The sequence below is a fragment of the Girardinichthys multiradiatus genome, chromosome 9 (genome assembly GCF_021462225.1).
Source record: "Girardinichthys multiradiatus isolate DD_20200921_A chromosome 9, DD_fGirMul_XY1, whole genome shotgun sequence".
Classification (NCBI taxonomy): domain Eukaryota; kingdom Metazoa; phylum Chordata; class Actinopteri; order Cyprinodontiformes; family Goodeidae; genus Girardinichthys; species Girardinichthys multiradiatus.
This window is the reverse complement of record NC_061802.1, coordinates 12,069,361-12,087,157: the sequence shown is the minus strand read 5'-3', so window position 1 is coordinate 12,087,157 and position 17,797 is coordinate 12,069,361. Positions and strand designations below refer to the sequence as shown.

Below are 17,797 nucleotides of genomic sequence, written 5' to 3'. Positions count from 1 at the left end.
TTTAATGCTCAGGGTTATCCTAAATGTCACCTTTGCGGACAATTTCTGTTAAGAGTTTTTTTGTGATACAGCTGTGATAATCACAACCTTGCGTGTAAGCTCATAATCGTCTAATTCTGATTCTAGTCAGCTGTATATCCACCAGGTAATTACAGCAGAAAATAATTTGATATTTGACACTGGTCCTTGTTCACTGAGTTCCAAAGATGCATTTCTAAGTAATATTTCAGCGATTAAATAAGTTTATTTCTGTGCTTTAAATGGCAGAAACAATATCCTGTTCTTATAAATCTGATAGAGACCTTATTCTTTGGACTGTTGGAGGACAGTCCAAAAACATGCCTATTAGGTTAATTGGTCACTCTAAATTGCCCTTAGGTGTATGAATGAGTGTGTGCATGGTTGTTTGTGTGTTGCCCTGCAATGGACTGGCGACCTGTCCAGGGTGTACCCTGCCTCTCGCCCATATAATGCTGGAGATAGGCACCTGCTTCCCCTCGACCCACTATGGAATAAGCGGTAGAAAATGACTGACTGACTGACCTTATTCTTTAAAACTTTCTGGAGAACATAAATAGTGGGGAAGAATGTAAGGTTGATAAAAAAAAAAAAAATCTCTTTCCTTGACTGCTGCTGTGAATAAAAACTAAACGCCCAAAGAACTTTGGCTGAAGTTTAGAGGAAGACCGATCAGTGGTGGTGCCAGTGTATAAAACAAAGATGAGTTAATTTCCTTTTGGACAGCTGCTTCATACTAATGACACTGACATGAGCACTGAGTCAATATCTTTTACAATGCAGAGAGGTGACATTTGCTCTGCAAGCTGCTTGGATCCTAGAAAGGTCAGAAGTCAGGAGTCAGAGCTCTAGCTGTGCTTCCTTTCTTGTGTTAGTAGTTGTTTAAAAACTCATAAATATGGTTTATCTAGCTCAACAAGAACTGACTATTGATCCAAAAGTTTTGAAATCAGTATTAGTTTGGCCCATATGGCTCATTGCCCAGGGTGGCGAGGTGTATGCTGTGGCACATGCACTTGAAGGGGAAAAAAAGTCAATGGTGAGCAGGTGCCCCTTGTGTTGTGCAAAGTAATCTTTAATTGTGCTGAATTTGGTATCAGATTACAGGTTGAGAATAATTAAACTTTTTTTCTGTTCTGTTTCAACAAATGTGAAATCAAGGCAATTTCCCAATAAGCCTTGTACATATTCAATTCAATTTCAATTCAAAAATACTTTATTAATCCCAAAGGGAAATTAAATGTTGTTGTAGCTCATATTATGAAGGTTTCTTCAAAGAGCCGTTGTAGATGCTGATGGCTGTGGGCAGGAAGGATCTCCTGTAGCGCTCCGTCTTACAGCAGATCTGAAGAAGCCTCTGACTGAAGACACTCTGTTGTTGTAGGACAGTCTCATGAAGAGGATGCTCAGAGTTCTCCATAATGTTCTTCATTTTATGAAGAATCCGTCTTTCCACAATGATCTCCAGAGGTTCCAGAGGAGTCCCCAGAACAGAGCCAGCCTTTTTTATCAGCTTGTTGAGCTTTTTTAAGTCCCTGGCTCTGATGCTGCTTCCCCAGCAGATGATGGCAGAAGAGATCACACTCTCCACAACAGACTTATAGAAGATATGCAGCATCTTGCTGCAAACACCAAAGGACCTAAGCTTCCTCAAGAAGTACAGTCTGCTCTGTCCCTTCTTGTAGATGGCTTCACAGTTGCATCTCCACTCTAGTCTGTTGTCCAGGTGAACACCGAGGTATTTATACTCCTCCAACACCTCCACTTCTTCTCCCATGATAGAAATAGTTTTTGACTTATTCCTGTTTCTCTTAAAATCTACAATCATCTCCTTTGTTTTAGTTACGTTCAAGATGAGATGATTGTTTCCACACCATGCCACAAAGTGGTCCACCACCTTCCTGTACTCAGCTTCTTGTCCATCTCTGATCCACCCCACAACTGCAGAATCATCCGAGTATTTCTGCAGATGACAGGAGTCTGTCTTGTACTAGAAGTCTGAGGTGTACAGAGTGAAGAGGAATGGTGAGAGTACCGTCCCCTGTGGTGCTCCTGTGCTGCTGACTACCTGGTTAGACTCACAACCCTTCAGTCTCACAAACTGTGGTTTGTTTGTCAGGTAGTCTTTCATCCAGGAGATTGTTGAGGCCTCCACCTGAGTCTTCTGGAGTTTCTGACAAAGCAAATCAGGTTGGATTGTATTAAATGCACTGGAGAAATCAAAGAACATGATCCTCGCAGTGCTGCTGGCTTTGTCCAGATGACAGTGGGTTTGTTGAAGCAGGTGTATGATGGCATCTTCAACTCCAACTCCACAGCGATAAGCAAACTGAAGGGGGTCCTGATGGTTTACTGTTTGCTTACTCAGGTGGGCCAACAGGAGTCTCTCTAGGACCTTCATGATGTGGGATGTCAGGGCAACAGGTCTATAGTCATTGAGGACTGATGGGTGAGTTTTCTTTGGTACCGGAACAAGACAAGAGGTCTTCCACAACACCGGAACCTTCTTCTGGGCCAGGCTAAGGTTGAAGAGGTGCTGCAGAATCCCACAGAGCTGCTCTGCACAGGCCTTCAGGACTCTAGGGCTGACATGATTTGGACCTGCAGTCTTATTCCGATTCAGTCTCTCCAGTTGCATCTTCACTTGACTTCTTGAGACACACAGGTGGAAGGGGGAAGCAAAGGAAGTATCAGCATCTTCTGATATGGTTGAAGGCAAACATGTAGAAGCAGAAGGGTCTAGGGCTGAGGTGGAAGATAAAAAATGTGAGGTGTTACTGGACAGCTGTGGGTCCTGTGGGTCAAAGGAGGGTGGGATGTCTGTTTGGCTGTGAGCAGGAGAGGAGGATGCTGAGCTTGTTTCTATGTTTCTATGTATTTATATGGAATCCAGTTTGGTCCAAATTCTGTAAAGACCAGTCTGTTTCATTCCAATACAAGACAGCCATATAGTAACATTCAGATCCAGTTATATAAAGTGCAATTTAAATCTTATTACAAAACAGTAGCTACTATCAAAGTCAGTTGATGATGTTTATCTATCCAATGATACCCCACTAATTGTGTCGTGTGAGTGAATTTGCAACAATACCTAATCCTGAGCAAACAAATCAATTCAAATAAACTTTGTACTCGTAGATGACAATTAATCTATTAAATTCCATGTCCTGTGAATTATGTAAAAAACCTTGAAAGAAAGAAAGCCAACACAAGGCTGCTGGTGACACGACATACCAAACGCCAAACTCTGACATCAGTGCATAGCCCAGGGCTCCCCAGCTCAAATATTAGCTCATAAAGTGAAGATTTATGTGGAGATTTGTCCACTCAGATGTAGGAAGTTAGGATAAGTATTCTCCAAGCGCAGTATCTTGAAGATCTAACCAAAAGGCACCCTATTTTATAAAATTAAAAGCACTCTATGGCAGAGGTCTTCAAAGACTGGGCTCTGACCCCTAGTGGGTCTGTGGAGGAACTGCAGGGGGATCGTGAGATTTTTGGTTAATTACACTTTTTGTAATACTTTTTTAATTTCAAAGTTATTTAGTTAAACACACAAACATAAATCCAACATGTTGTAGCAAAATGTAAAATGGAGGCATAAAATAATGTATTTCAGTCAATGCACACCAGCTGCCTGTAATTTAACATATTTGCAAATGACTTGAAAAAACTATAATGCTGGCTGCACTCAGGTAAATATTATCTCTGTTCTAGTTTTGAGGAACATTTTTAGTCAACTGCCAGTGTCAGCAAAATACTTAAAAGAAATCAACTGTTTTGAACAGTATATTGGGAGTGAAAGGAAGCATCTGAAAGTCTCACTTTTCTGTTCATAGACCCTGTTTTATTAATGGGTTTAAATACACTACCGTAATGTAGTGCTTATTTGGCTCAAACACTGGGGGGAAAAAAAGTTGCTGCTGCATATAAACATAATTTATAAAACAATACAGGAGAAATATTTGGGGAGAGCTGGTATTGATTTAGGTTAATAACATCATGTGATATCAGTAGACATTTTATTTTGACAGATAATACATTCATTCATTCGTTTTCTATACCGCTTATTCCATAGTGGCTCACAGGGGAGCTGGTGCCTATTTTCAGCAGTCTACAGGCGAGAAACTGCAAACTCCATGCAGAAAGACCCTCGGCCGTGAGTTGCTGCAAGCCAACAGTGCTACCAACTACACCACCGTGCAGGCTCAGATAATACATGAAAAGTAAAAAAAAAATAAAAAAAACACAATTAAGCAGCTTATTTTCCTACTTGATTACCTGTTTACACTCAAACAATAGTTGGGGTCTCTAAGATGGTCTGGCAGTTGACTCACCCAGGGGAGGCTCCCCTTGGAAAGTCCGTTTTGCCTAGAAGAATAAAAAAATCTGTTTTCAGTTATTAACAATAAGCAGTCACACTGTGGTTTAAGTTGTGAAACCAAATATTGTAATTTTTTTCTGTTTAGGGAGAGATGGCTCCAAAAGCTCATTTTGTTGCACAACAAGAGCATCTTAAAATTACTAGTCTTCAGTGATAAACAGTTTTTTTTAGAAGATTTTCATGTTTTTGACTTTAAAATCTGATAACATTTGCCCTGAAGCTTTTATTAATAACTTGTTAACGGTAAACGTGTCGCACAGAATGGAAACTGAGTCAGACGGCTACAAATTCGCTGCAGTGCTCCTGCAGGCTACAATGAGTGAAGACAGGGATGAAATGTGTATTTATAGATCGTGTCAGATCTTGAGTGAAGACAGGAGCCAGTCTGAGCCAGTCCATGAAAGTAAGTCATGGACTTGGCAGGGCCAAGGAACAGTCGGTTCTCATAAGGCCTTCAACCAGCCAGATTACATCAGATGGAAATGGTCCCAGAGTTCGAGGCATGGCTGCCTCTGACCTTCCTGCTGACCATCATCAAGTCCATATAATAACACCCCAGCAATGAATAAACAAATTCAAGTAAGAGTAGTTTAAAATGAAGCTAAAATATAGTACTGTAAGGACTAAATGCAAACATATTTATGCTTTTATTTTTGTGGGTTTTTCCTTTCTTTGAGAGACAACTCAAAAGTCAATCTGTCAGGATCGAGGGTTTGGAGGCAAGACCGGAATGCAGAACATGGCGAGGAGGTCGCATGGTGAGTAGATGAAGTTTTAATGGGAAGATACACAACAGACTTACAGGCAGGCAGGCAGAGTACTAAGTAAAGGCAGGTAATCCAAGGAGAACAGGTTCAGGAGGCAAACAGAAAACAAACCACTAGCAAGAACTTGGGAAGATAACAGGGGATTTGACGAAAGGAACCAGCGAGGAAAAATGAAAACCAGGAAGCTAATATAGTGAGGGATGTGGAGTATGAACCAATGAAACAGGGAGACAGGTAATCAGGGCAAACATGACACAGGTGTGGAACAGGCTGCGGGGAGACTGAGAGGAATGTGTCTAATTAAACTAATGAGCAGAGGAAAGGCAGGGACATGAGAAACTGAACGGAAAACAAGGAAACTAGACTAAATAACAAAACCAAGGGAAAAACAGACCTACAAGAAAATACAAACACATGAAACACAAGAATCTAGGAAGAACTAACTAACAGAAGTAATCTAATGACCTGGATGAATAGAAAACACCTGGCTAAGAATGGGTATATCAAAAAACCCAAAATGGCAGATCCTGACACAATCAAGGTTGAATAAATACATTAATTAAGAAAAATAACTTAGAAACTCCTCAGAGATTTGCCTTTTTTGACTAGTTTAAATAGGAAAGTGGTGACAATGTCATCTACTGTGGTCTGGTGCTTTATAAAGTTAACATTGCTACTTTAGACCCAAATTCAACCAGTGCTGTAAACACTCCATCCATCCATCCATCGCCATATGATGATTTTATATGAAAGTAATTGAATCATAATAAAATAATCTCATTTTTAAAAACCTAAATTTACATTATATCTTTGTGTGTAATTCCAAACACTTTTGTTCTTATATACTTTAAAAACATATTTTTCTTATTTTATTTCTCCCAGTGCCTGTAACATGTTACATTAAGCACAATATTTTCTTTATTCCATATCAGTGTGTTTCATTAAAAAAATGGATGCATAGCTAACTCATCAGTTTAGAAGCACTTAATATTGCCATGTAAGTCATGCAAGACATTCAAAAACTTTTCTAGAGTTTCAGCAGCTCATCCTACATAGTACCTAAATTTAGACCTACAACTTGTACCCAGAAATAGAGATTACAGCCGGTGTAGCTACGGGACAAAGTGTCCCACCCCAAGCATCCAACAAATCCCAAGCATGTCATCAATATTCAGTATACCCAGTTTTACGCCCTCCAGACACCCTCTGATTCCTTACATAATGATGGGAAACACCTGCACATCAGGGGAATGTCACCACCCTCTTGCTCTCAACCCTGCTCTGGATCTTCTTTCACTTCTTGGGAGTCAGCGTCATCTCTTTTTTTTTTTTTTTTCTTTCATGTGACAACAAGCACATGACAGAGCGCTAAAAGAAACAGTTCATCCTGTCTGAGTCAGAGGAAAGATGAAGTGCAGGAGGGAAGAAGAGAATGTGGAGAGGATGAGTATGGGAGTATGTAAAACCCCAGTCAGCTGGTTCAGACCGGTTCCTTGCTCCCTTTCCCTTCCCATTCTTGCGCACTTTTTTAGAACCTCTGGTTTACTTGCTTTATCTCATTTCCCTTTCTGTTTTTTGTTCCTCTCCTATTTTTGTATGGTTCACTTTTTCCCTACTTCTCACAAGCTCCCTTCCTATAGCTACAAAGTTACTAGAGGTGAGAGTATACTACCTTTTTCTTTCTAAATTTAAACAATCCTCTACTGATGTCTTGACACAGGACAAAAAAAATCCTTCCTGTTTATATATTACCAACACATGAGAATATTTAAAGAACATTACCTAGCACATTTTCAATAATACACTTCCATTGTAACTGTTTCTCAATTCAAAAATATTTTATTAATCGCCAAAGGAAATCAAATACTGTTGTGACTCATATTAGGCAGATTTCTTCAAAGAGTAGTTATAAATGGTGATAGATGTGGGCAAGAAGGATCTTCTGTGGTGGTCTAACAGTGGATCTGAAAAAGCCTCTGACTGAAGACCCTCTGTTGTTGAACAACAGTCTCATGAAGAGGATGCTCAGGGTTCTCCATAATGTTCTTCGATTTATGAAGAATCCTTCTTTGCACAATGATCTCCAGAGGTTCCAGAGGAGTCCCCAGAACAGAGACAGCCTTCTTTATTAGCTTGTTGAGCTTTTTTAAGTCCCCTGGAGTGATGGCAGAAGAGACCACACTCTCCACCACAGACAGTAATGTCTGACCTATTTCTGTTTCTCCTGAAATCTACAGTCATGTCCATTGTGTTGTTCACATTCAAGATGAGTTCATTGTTTTCACTCCATGCTACAAAGTGGTTCACCAGCCTCCCTTTACTTTTACTGGAAGTCTGGCTTTGTCCAGATGACAGTGGGTTTGTTGAAGCAGGTGTATGATGGCATCTTCAACTCCAACTCTACAGCAATAAGCAAACTGAAGGGGGTCCTGATAGTTTATTGTTTGCTTACTCAGGTGAGCCAAGAGAAGTCTCTCTAGGACCTTCATGATGTGGGATGTCAGGGCAACAGGTCTATAGTCACTGAAGACTGATGGGTGACTTTTCTTTGGTACTGGAACAAGACAGGAGGTCTTCCACAACACCGTAATCCTCTCCTGGGTCAGGCTAAGGTTCAAGAGGTGCTCCAGAATCCCACCAAGCTGCTATGCACAGGCCTTCAGGACTCTGTCTTTTAATGTCAGCTTTTATAGTGATGCACTATTTCTTCTGAAGGTTTGAATTGCCTTGAGTGGATATGGTGCTAGCGAAATAAACGTAACTTTTCTTGCTTATACCAAATGTGTATGGGCGTATATATTAGGTTATAATTACTACTCCAAACACAAACAAAACGAAACTCGCCCATCTACTTAAATCATTCAGTTGTGGTTTATATAATGTGGAACTGCAATGCTTTGGTCTGAATTCCTTGTTATTGTAGCTCCACAGACTCCCCTTTAACCCCTGTTCTGAGCTGCGCCTGAGAGCAACTCGTTTTGGTGCCGTCTCTTTAAATGCTCCAAAAGCACTTCACACCCTGCCCCATTGAGGTCATAGAGTGCTCCACTTTAACCCGTTTGGCCATTTTTGTAGTTTGATAACTTGAGATACAATTATCTAGCGGCGCAGAAACGGGACAAAAACGCCAAACACAATGCTAAATTGTTTATGTACTAATACTATTCAAAACACACAGTAAGGTTCTGTCCTCAATGCGCTAAAAACAGCACACAGCACTAACATAAGCAGAAGGCACAATGCTACTGCTATCAAAACAATGGCCAGGACGTCATATCAACACAGTAAATTCATGTCTAAATTCATGTATTTGCTGTGTCTGTCGTTTCTATAGACAGAAGGAACTGACTCCTTAATCAGGTGAAGGCTTTCAGCAAATCCTTCTTGATACTGGCGGAGGTTGCTGAAATACTCGTCCTTGAAGTGCTTCGCACGAGCAAAGAGGAATTTGCCCCCTGAGAAAAATAAAATTTAACCAGGCGCTTCCAAGAGGTTATGATGCTGGGGGACGGTGTAATGAATTGTGTAGGTTAATAAACCCAACAACCTAACATGTAGACTTGTCCACTTGCAGCTTTGGCATAATTGAGCTTGGACTACAAAATTGCAGCGAGAAATAAAAATGGCGGATACGAGAAATGGTTAGCCGGAAATCCATGACCTTGTTTAGCTGTTTCACAGCAAATACTATGACGTAACAGTTCAAAAATGTAACAGAGAACAGAGAAAACTGAACGGATTGAAAAATATGACCCAAACAGAATATAAATACATCTACGCGGCACCTGGACAGACTAACTTCAACTTTTCTGCGCTCCTACAGACTCTAAGTACACCATAGAATATATTCAAGGGCTAAAAAGTGGACAAACAACCCTCCAAATATTGGTCATTGGGAATGGAAGTTTTAGCAGAAAACAAAGGCCGCACTCTGAGAAGATCTTGAATAATAATCTAATGCAGAGGGACATTTAAGCTATGAACAAAATTACAGGAGCATTCAAAATCTATCCCCCTTGAGAGGTGAAAGTTAAAATTCACCATTTAAGGAGAGACTACCTGTAGCCTCCAGAGAAAACAGTGGTGTTATGTTTACTCATATTCATTATTCAAGGGGCTGACAAGAACAACAGAGTACATTTACCTGATGCATTTACTGAGGGACATCCAGCCAATAATCAGGGGGATCCTACTGGGTTTATGAAGAATTCAACAGCTTTTACACAACAAAAGGCACTTTTCCCTTCTCATACGACTAACGGAAAAACATTAAAGGAGAATTGATCCCTCCAAGCAAAAAAGTTGAAAACAGCAAACAAGTTAGAGCCAAACAGGCAGCTCAGCACATAGTCATGCTGATATCTGCAGAGGCCCTCAGGAAAGGATCAAACTCTGTTCTATACTCGGTCTGGGGGAAAATGTATAAAACGTCAACCTCCTTGAAGAAACAGAAGTTCTCCTTTGTATGATCTCAGCAGATGGATAACCTCAGGCTGTTCATTTTTTAAGCCAATTTGTAGGAAATCAACCTTGAGATATGAAACTCTGCAAATGTGTTGTATCATGCTTCTTTCTTTACACTTTGTTTCTGAGAGTCAGCCTCTCCTTCTGACTGTTAAGGTAAATGGAAAATAGTTCTCCAGGTTTCCTGAATGTCCTTTACCTGCTTTACCCTTACAGGGTCATAGCAGACGGAAAAAGAGAGCCACAACTCCCTCCAAAGGCAACACAGAGGCACAAAAGACAAACAACCACTCTCATACACTTCCATATTCCACATAACTAAATAAATCATAATGCATGATTTTGGAGTGTGGGAGGATAACCCACAATTGAACGGGGAGAACATGTCAACTCCATGCCATCTAGGATTTAAACTCAGGACCTTCTTGCTTAGAGGAAAAAGCATTATCCCCTGCAGACACATGCTGCCTCTTCAAATCAATCATAAAATATCTCTTAACTCGAGGGATGAATCAGTGTGTCTACACACAACATGCGACTTTGCAATGCACCAATCAGTTTGCATTCCTGCAGTTAAATCCAAAATATCAAAGTGTGACAGAGATTTAATGGTAGGCCCATTTTTTCAAAGGGCTAGTTGCTAAAGCGTTTACATACAAATCATCAGATAAAAAGAGTTTTGAGGTCCTGTAGGCCCGCAGCTGGATTTTTATCTTTTTTTATTGTTTTTATTTCGTTTTATCTACTGCAGGCAGTGAGGAAGGCGTACACATCCCTGTAACAATGCCAAGTTTCTGTGACTTTAAAAATGAGAATTCATTTCAAGTCTTTTTCCACCTTTAATGTCACATCTATCATGTACAATTCATACCAACACAAAAACATCTGATTCAGGGAAAAATATAACAACTGCAAAAATAAGTAAGACTTGATTGAAATCCCCTCTGAAACATTTTTACATTTGTCCCCAGTTTGTAGCTGTCATTAATTATAGTGAATCTGATTAACCAGAGTTCCTTTTTTCCATTTGATTCTTTAGGCTAAAGTCATACAAACATATTGGTCAGGGCAAAGAGTACAAAAACGACAATGAAGCCTGTCATCAGTAATTGGAGAAATTAGGAAAAACAATGAAGATGAAATAGGGGTTCAAGTTTTAAATGGCCCAGCTAGAGTCTAGAACTAAATCTGACAGAAAATCTTAAGGTTTACCTGAAGATGACTGTGGAAAGAGATTTTCGCTCAACCTTTGATTTGTAGAACTTATTTTCAGGCTAGAGGGCAAAAAATGTCAAATTAAAATGCAGAATGTTATCAAATACATACATGTTAAAAACTGAAGATGAACTCAAGATGCTTCAACAAGTAATAGTTTAAATGTTTTTCACAATTATGCACCCAGGTTATAACTGCTTTTTCTTCCAAACAGATTTGGTTGTTTTTAGCCGAATTGCACAGAACATATAAGTTGCTAAAAAGATGGAAAAAGGTTTTGAAATAATTTATCATGTTCATATTGTACCTGAGTTGTATGCACTTTTTACATCCACTGGCCACAGATGTCTACCTATATTGTCGACTTGTTCAGGTTCCTCACTTTTAATGGAGGCATCGCACAAAGCAGTGAAGTCATGACCAGAGACTGGATGGCAAGTCTGGAGACCTACTGATGTAAACCGTTTTAAAAGATTAGAAGAAAGTCTGGCTCCTTGAAAGCAAAGTTAGAGAATCGACCTGGCATTTTTTTTCCCATTGTCAGTAAAATAATGACATGACAAAGTTGATAAAAAACATTTTTAAAGAAATTATGACTTTTTACTGAGTTATGGACAACTTTATGTTTTGACATTACAAACTAATCAAAATCTTTCTTTAATTTGTTGCCAATGTACATCTGTTGCTCCACTGCTAAACAGCATTTGAAAAGCAGTATCTGTTTGTGAGTTGTTATTCTGAGAGCCCTGTCCGCAGCTCCAACCTGTTCCATCCAGATCTCTGCAGCACTTTTATTTCCAACCTCGCTGCACTTTGGGTTACTGAGGCCATTGGCAGGCTTTCAGTCAGAGAGAGAACTTGAGTATTCTTGTGTCATCTAATGTGGCTGACAGGGATACAGTGGAGGGGTGAATGTGTGCGCACAGTGCAAGGGAGGATTCTGCTTTGAAAACTGCTGTGTCACACGGCTGCATAGCCAGGATACCTCCCTGTTTAGATCTTCACCCTCCTCCTCCTCTCCCTTCACGGATATTGTAAACGGCTGCTGAGTCAAAGCTGTCCAAACTGGCTGAACTCTCCAGATGTTGAAGATGGGCTGCTGGACACTTGTCAACAATCATTTGATCACTGACACTCCTACCAAATTAAGAAATGAACTTTATAAACAGATAAAAAGAGATGCTGGACAACTTGACCTCTACCCTACAAGTTACATGGCTGCTGGCTGACATTTGGCGGAGAATCTTCTGGACTATTTTATAATTTGGATCACACCTTAAGAGAATGTGGGCCAAAACAGCCATCTTTATTTGGACCCTAGTAACTTTAAAAAGAAGCATCATAAAATAAAACAATTGAACTCTGCATAGTGAAGTCTATTCATCACTTTTAATGTGTTTCCAACACAGAGGCCTATAAATGTTTTTATTTCTTATGTTAGTGATATGGGCTGCACAGTACCGCAGTTGGTAGCTTTATTGCCTTGCATCAAGAAGGTCCTGGGTTCGATTCCCGGCCTGGGGTCTTTCTGCATGGAGTTTACATGTTCTCCCTGTACATGTGTGGGTTCTCTCCGGGTACCCTGGCATCTTCCCACAGTCCAAAACATGACTGTTAGGTTAATTGGTCTAAATTGCCCTTAGGTATGAATGGGTGTATGCATGGTTGTTTGTCCTGTATGTCTCTGTGTTGCCCTGCAATGACAAACTGTCCAGGGTGTACCCCGCCCTGTAGATCGCTGGAGATAGGCACCAGGTCCCCCGTGACCCTGTATGGAAGAAGTGGGTATAGAAAATGAATGGATGGATGTCAGTGATGTCTGTGTGTGATAGTATAACCAGACAGGATGATTGCTTAAAAACAGCATAAATTCAATAGGTTTCATCTGCCAGTGGAGCATCACTGTCCTCAAAGAGTACAACGCAGACATTTTTCAACCAATCAGGCTATTTATATTTACACACTTGTGATTGGAGAAGGAAGACAATACTTTCCAACAAATATATGTGGCAAATTCTACTGTTTTAGTCCAATGTTTGCATGCACTCATCATCTGCCTTACTCTAACATTAATGTTTGGTTTTTAATGATTTACTTCAAACATGGGCAGAATGACTGGCATGGAGCACACTAGATGTAACAAACAGGAGGATCCAGTGGCAAGCAATGAAAACTAGAGAGTTTAAATATGGAGGCAGGGTGGAGAAATGTCCAACAGACAATAAGAGCTAATCAGATAAAATGTAGAGCAGCTGAAGGAGCAAGGCTAATAAATACAGTGATTGTGAACACAGAACTCCAGGGAAGTAACAAACATATCAAAATACAAGAATGAACCAAGAACCTAATCTACCATGAAGGAACTGAAATAGCAGCAACTACAAAACACAAACAGGAAAGTGTAGAGAAACCAGAAGGAACTCAAACACCTAACACAGGGGAATCATGACCAACAGGATTGCTGAATGGATTGTTTCATATATTAAAAGTTGGTTTTATTGTGTTTTTTTTTTTTACTTAATCAGCATTCAGAAATTAAGTATACGGTCTCCAGAGGCTGTGTGCACCAAATGACCCATGTGGTTAATTTCTAACAAACTTTAAATCTGACCTCCAGTCCAAAATAAAAATGTATTTTCAGGGGAATCATTACTATTGACATAACTCTTGACATATGCAACTATTAAAAACACAATTATTTAACTGTGCAATCTGAAAAATTGACCAAAGCAAAGAGGCTTCCTGTATAATCTTCATATTAAATAATGTGATTGCTTATGCTTGACTTTTTTGTATAAAAAAAGAGCCTCATTATGCCAATGCAAAACTGATCATGCCAACTAAAAAAAGGACAGTGTTACTTTTAAATCAAACACTTTACTGGTAAACATCCACCCTCACTTTCTTTAAGCTTCCACAAATCCTATAAGGAGCCTGAAAGTTATTTAAGTGAACATTACACACATTTATAAATACCTGATGTCCATGTTCAGGTTGCAGCTCGGTGGAATCATGATCTTGTCATTTGAGGACTGGGATGTTTGTGGAACATCTTTCCACAGATAACAGGCTGCAGAGGGTGCCTTCAAATAATTAGCAGTTATACGAACTTAAAATGACACTGAGTCATGACCACAAGGCTGTGTCAGGTTGTATTTCAGTTTGAGGTGAGGCCCTCGAATGACAAAGCAGCTCGAGGTTTAACAGTACCTGATGAGTAGGACTTCTTTGAGGCTTCAAGATTCCATTTTACAAACTGGGTTGAGTATTTCTACAAAGGGCCCCAGAAATTAAAATTATGGGTCTATTACAATTCTGCTGACAGCAAAAGCTCTTCATGGCCTCAAATTGAGGCGTGCAAACCATAACAGCTAAGATAACAGAGCTGACCCTGAAAATGGTTTTCTGCCAATGTAACTTAGATTTGGTATGCCTGTCTGCGCTTATTTCTAACCTGCAGTCACAGAGAAAATAAAAAAGATAGAGCAGATAGTATGTTGTCAAAACCTGCAGCTTTCGGAGTAGGACCCAAATGCCAAAGGGGGCAGAGGCAGCTTGGTAAGTAAAAAGATTTAATAATAAAAGAAATTACTTACAAGGCGAGACATGAAAGCAAGCATGCACGAGGCAGGGCAAAAATGAGCAGTCATGAACAGGAATGGCATAGTAAACATTTGAAGACAAGAACAGGCTTAGCTTGGCATAAACAAACAGCATTTTCCAACATGGAGTAAACAGAACGAAAGAGTAAACATGGAGCATAGCACAGGTGAAAACAATGAGACTGATGGGCACGGAGCAGGCGGACCGAATGAAGATGATTATGGAAGCAGTGGCTGAGAATCGAGACAAAACATTACAAGAAATGAACAGAGAAACAATGAGAATAAAACCCAAAAATAAATATAAAAATAACAGAACAAAAATGCACCATAATTAACAAATTTGCAGCCTGGACTATTATGCTCCTGTAACTTTTGTTTCTCTTTCTTTCTTTGAATATATTTCAAATTTAGTTCAAATAATTACTTCTTGCAGGTGGATCCCTTTATAAACCTATTTTATTTAATAAAGTTTTGGAAAACATTTCTTTGCATTTCTTTAGCACCCCTAGAAGAATATGTAAAAGTCACCCAATAAAAACATTAATACCATAAAACCTGTCATCTTTGAAACGGAATGCTAATTTTAAGAATCAGAGCACGTTGTGAGTTTTTATGTGATGTAATGCAGCTACAGGACAAACACACACACAGGAACACACGTGTGCACAATGAACGTTTCTTTTCCAAGGTCTAGCAGTCAGCACCAACATTAACGGATGGATATTTCATTCAGAATATCCTGAGGTTATTAAAAGCTGCTGATTGATGAAGGTGAGGGCGCAGCGCTGTAGTACAGCATGGAAGAAAGTTTCTCATATTTGGTAGCTGGACGCATAGAGATGGGCAAAAAATACAAGTATGAACACAGGTTGACCCCTGCTGACAATCAGCAAGTACAGGTTAACAGCCTCAAATATGAGCCTGTGGCGCCCTCTAGGGATATGATTAATTTAAACAGGATGAGTATAGTAAAGGAGTAAAAAGGGTGAGCTATTTCAAAGTCTGCTTTCAACTTTTGACAACAATATTATATTCAGCGTCTATTGACAAACTGGGCTAAAAGTAGCTTGCCCACTTAGTATGTTGGAGGAACACAATACTTTTTTAATTCTCGTTTTAAATTCTACTTATATCAGTGGCTGAAAACAAGAAAGGCCTCAGGACCTGATATCTCCCCATCATGCCTGAGAGCCTGCCCTGATCAACTGGCACCCATCATCACTGGGATCTTCAACAAGTCACTAGAGCTGTGTGAGGTTCCCTCCTGTCGCCCTGATGTCTGTGGTCATGAAATCCTTTGAGCGACTGGTGTTGAAGCACCTGAAGGACATCACAGGCCCATTGCTGGACCCCTGCCCTTTGTTTAGCGAGCAAACAGGTCAGCAGATGTTGCGGTCAACTTGCGACTACACTTCATCCTGCAACACCTCGACCACCCAAGGACATACGCCAGGATCCTGTTTGTGGACTTCAGCTCGGCCTTCAACACCATTAAGCCTGACATCTTCCATCAGATGCTCATCCAGCTCAAAGTCCTGGCCTCCACCTGTCAGTGGATCACCAGTTTCCAGAAGGACCAGCAGGTGAGGCTGGGGAGTATCTTCTCCCGCACAAGAACCATCAGCACCGGCACCCCCCAGAGGTGTGTTCTCTCCCCACTCCGCTTCTCACTCTACACAAACGACTGCATATCAGCGTACCTTTCTGTGAAACTCCTGAAGTTTGCAGATGATACCACTGGTATTGGACTGATCCAGAACAGTGATGAGTCTGCATACAAATAGGAGGTGGATTGGCTGGTAAACTGGTGTGGTCAGAACCACCTGGAACTGAACCCACTCAAGACTGTGGAGATGATGGTGGACTGTCGTAGTACACCACCCCTACACACCCACCTCACCATCCTCAACAACACTGTATCTGCTGTGGACCACGTCCGGTTCCTGGGAAAAACAATTTCTCAAAAACTGAGATGTCCTCAAACATAGACAAAGTTCCCAAAAAGGCCCAGCAGAGACTGTACTTCCTGAGGCAACTCAAGACGTTTAACCTTCCACAGGAGCTGCTGGTCATCTTCTACACTGCCATCATTCAATCTGTCCTGTCTTCATCCATCTCAGTGTGGTTTGGCTCATCCACAAAACAGGACAGGTCCAGACTGCAACGAACAATCAGGTCTGCAGAGAGAATAATCAGAGCTGACCTTCCCTCCATCCAGAGACAGTTTCTTCCTCCAGGCTGTTTCTCTGATGAACATTTGATAGCCTGAGTTCCAAAACAACACCATGAATACTTGGACTAATCTCACATTATCTTCTCTTGTAAAGTCACTTGTGAACATATGTACATTTAAAATATATTTAATTTTTTATTTCCATTTATGATATTAATAAAACAAAAATAAATCCCAGGCTGATACCTCTCAGTATTTAAATTAAAAAGGGTTATCCACATCTAATATTGGATTTCAGAATTAAAGCAGTACTAATATGGCAATATCTTCTAATCCTTTAGTGTATTTATAACATAATTAAAAGAAAATTGTAGCTTTGTAGAATGAAGATACATCTTCTCTAGATGTCAGTTCATTAATATCTGATGTGGAAATTCAAAATTACACCTCTGGAATATTCTAACCATCTATGTCATTAAAACTGTACATATTTGCTGTTAAAATCTGAAGGTATATTTCTCAGCATACATGCAATATTTCAGGGGTGCAACACCTGTAGGGTACACACTCTTTGCATGTAGGCCTACTCTGACTGATGCAAGCCCTATTTTGGCCTTTACCTTCCCAGAAGCCAGGGCTGTAATCTTTGAATAAAATTATACATAGACATCTTCATAAGGCTATAATTTACAAATCTGACATATAATATAAATAAAGAAAATAGTGACATTTATATGAACTGGAATCTTATTTAGGACAGAAATCATCCTTGAATGACAGTTTACTTAAAAAAGGTTATTAATATGGCAAATAATAGTTGCCATATTTGCCAGCCTTTATTTTAGAAAAAAGTATATCTGAATATTATTAAGGAAGTGTACTTGTACATTTCTAAGTTCGTTTATGTTTCCTCTGGTTAGATTGTGAATAGTCTGTCATTGAGACATGATTTTATTTTGAAAGCAGTTTGTAAACGTGAATGCTTTAGTATTCTCTCAGTTAGTGTCAATGGGATCCAGTAAACTATCTTGACTAACGGCGCTATCTACCACAAAATCCACAACACTCCTGACATCTTTAGCAACAACATGACAGAAGTTAGGATAACTCCTTTTCAGAACCAGACAGCCATAATGAGACTCCCACTTCCTAGAGGCTTGATCTCAGCCAA

The 17,797-nt window shown here is 39.9% G+C and overlaps 1 long non-coding RNA gene across 1 annotated transcript; it reads left to right on the top strand.

Moving 5' to 3' along the window:
* The first annotated feature begins 4,863 nt into the window (after positions 1–4,863).
* Positions 4,864–16,524, top strand: LOC124874290. Its single transcript, XR_007039750.1, has 3 exons — positions 4,864–4,981; positions 5,080–5,160; positions 15,590–16,524. It is a non-coding gene; the product is annotated as an uncharacterized LOC124874290 (long non-coding RNA).
* The last annotated feature ends 1,273 nt before the right edge of the window (positions 16,525–17,797 follow it).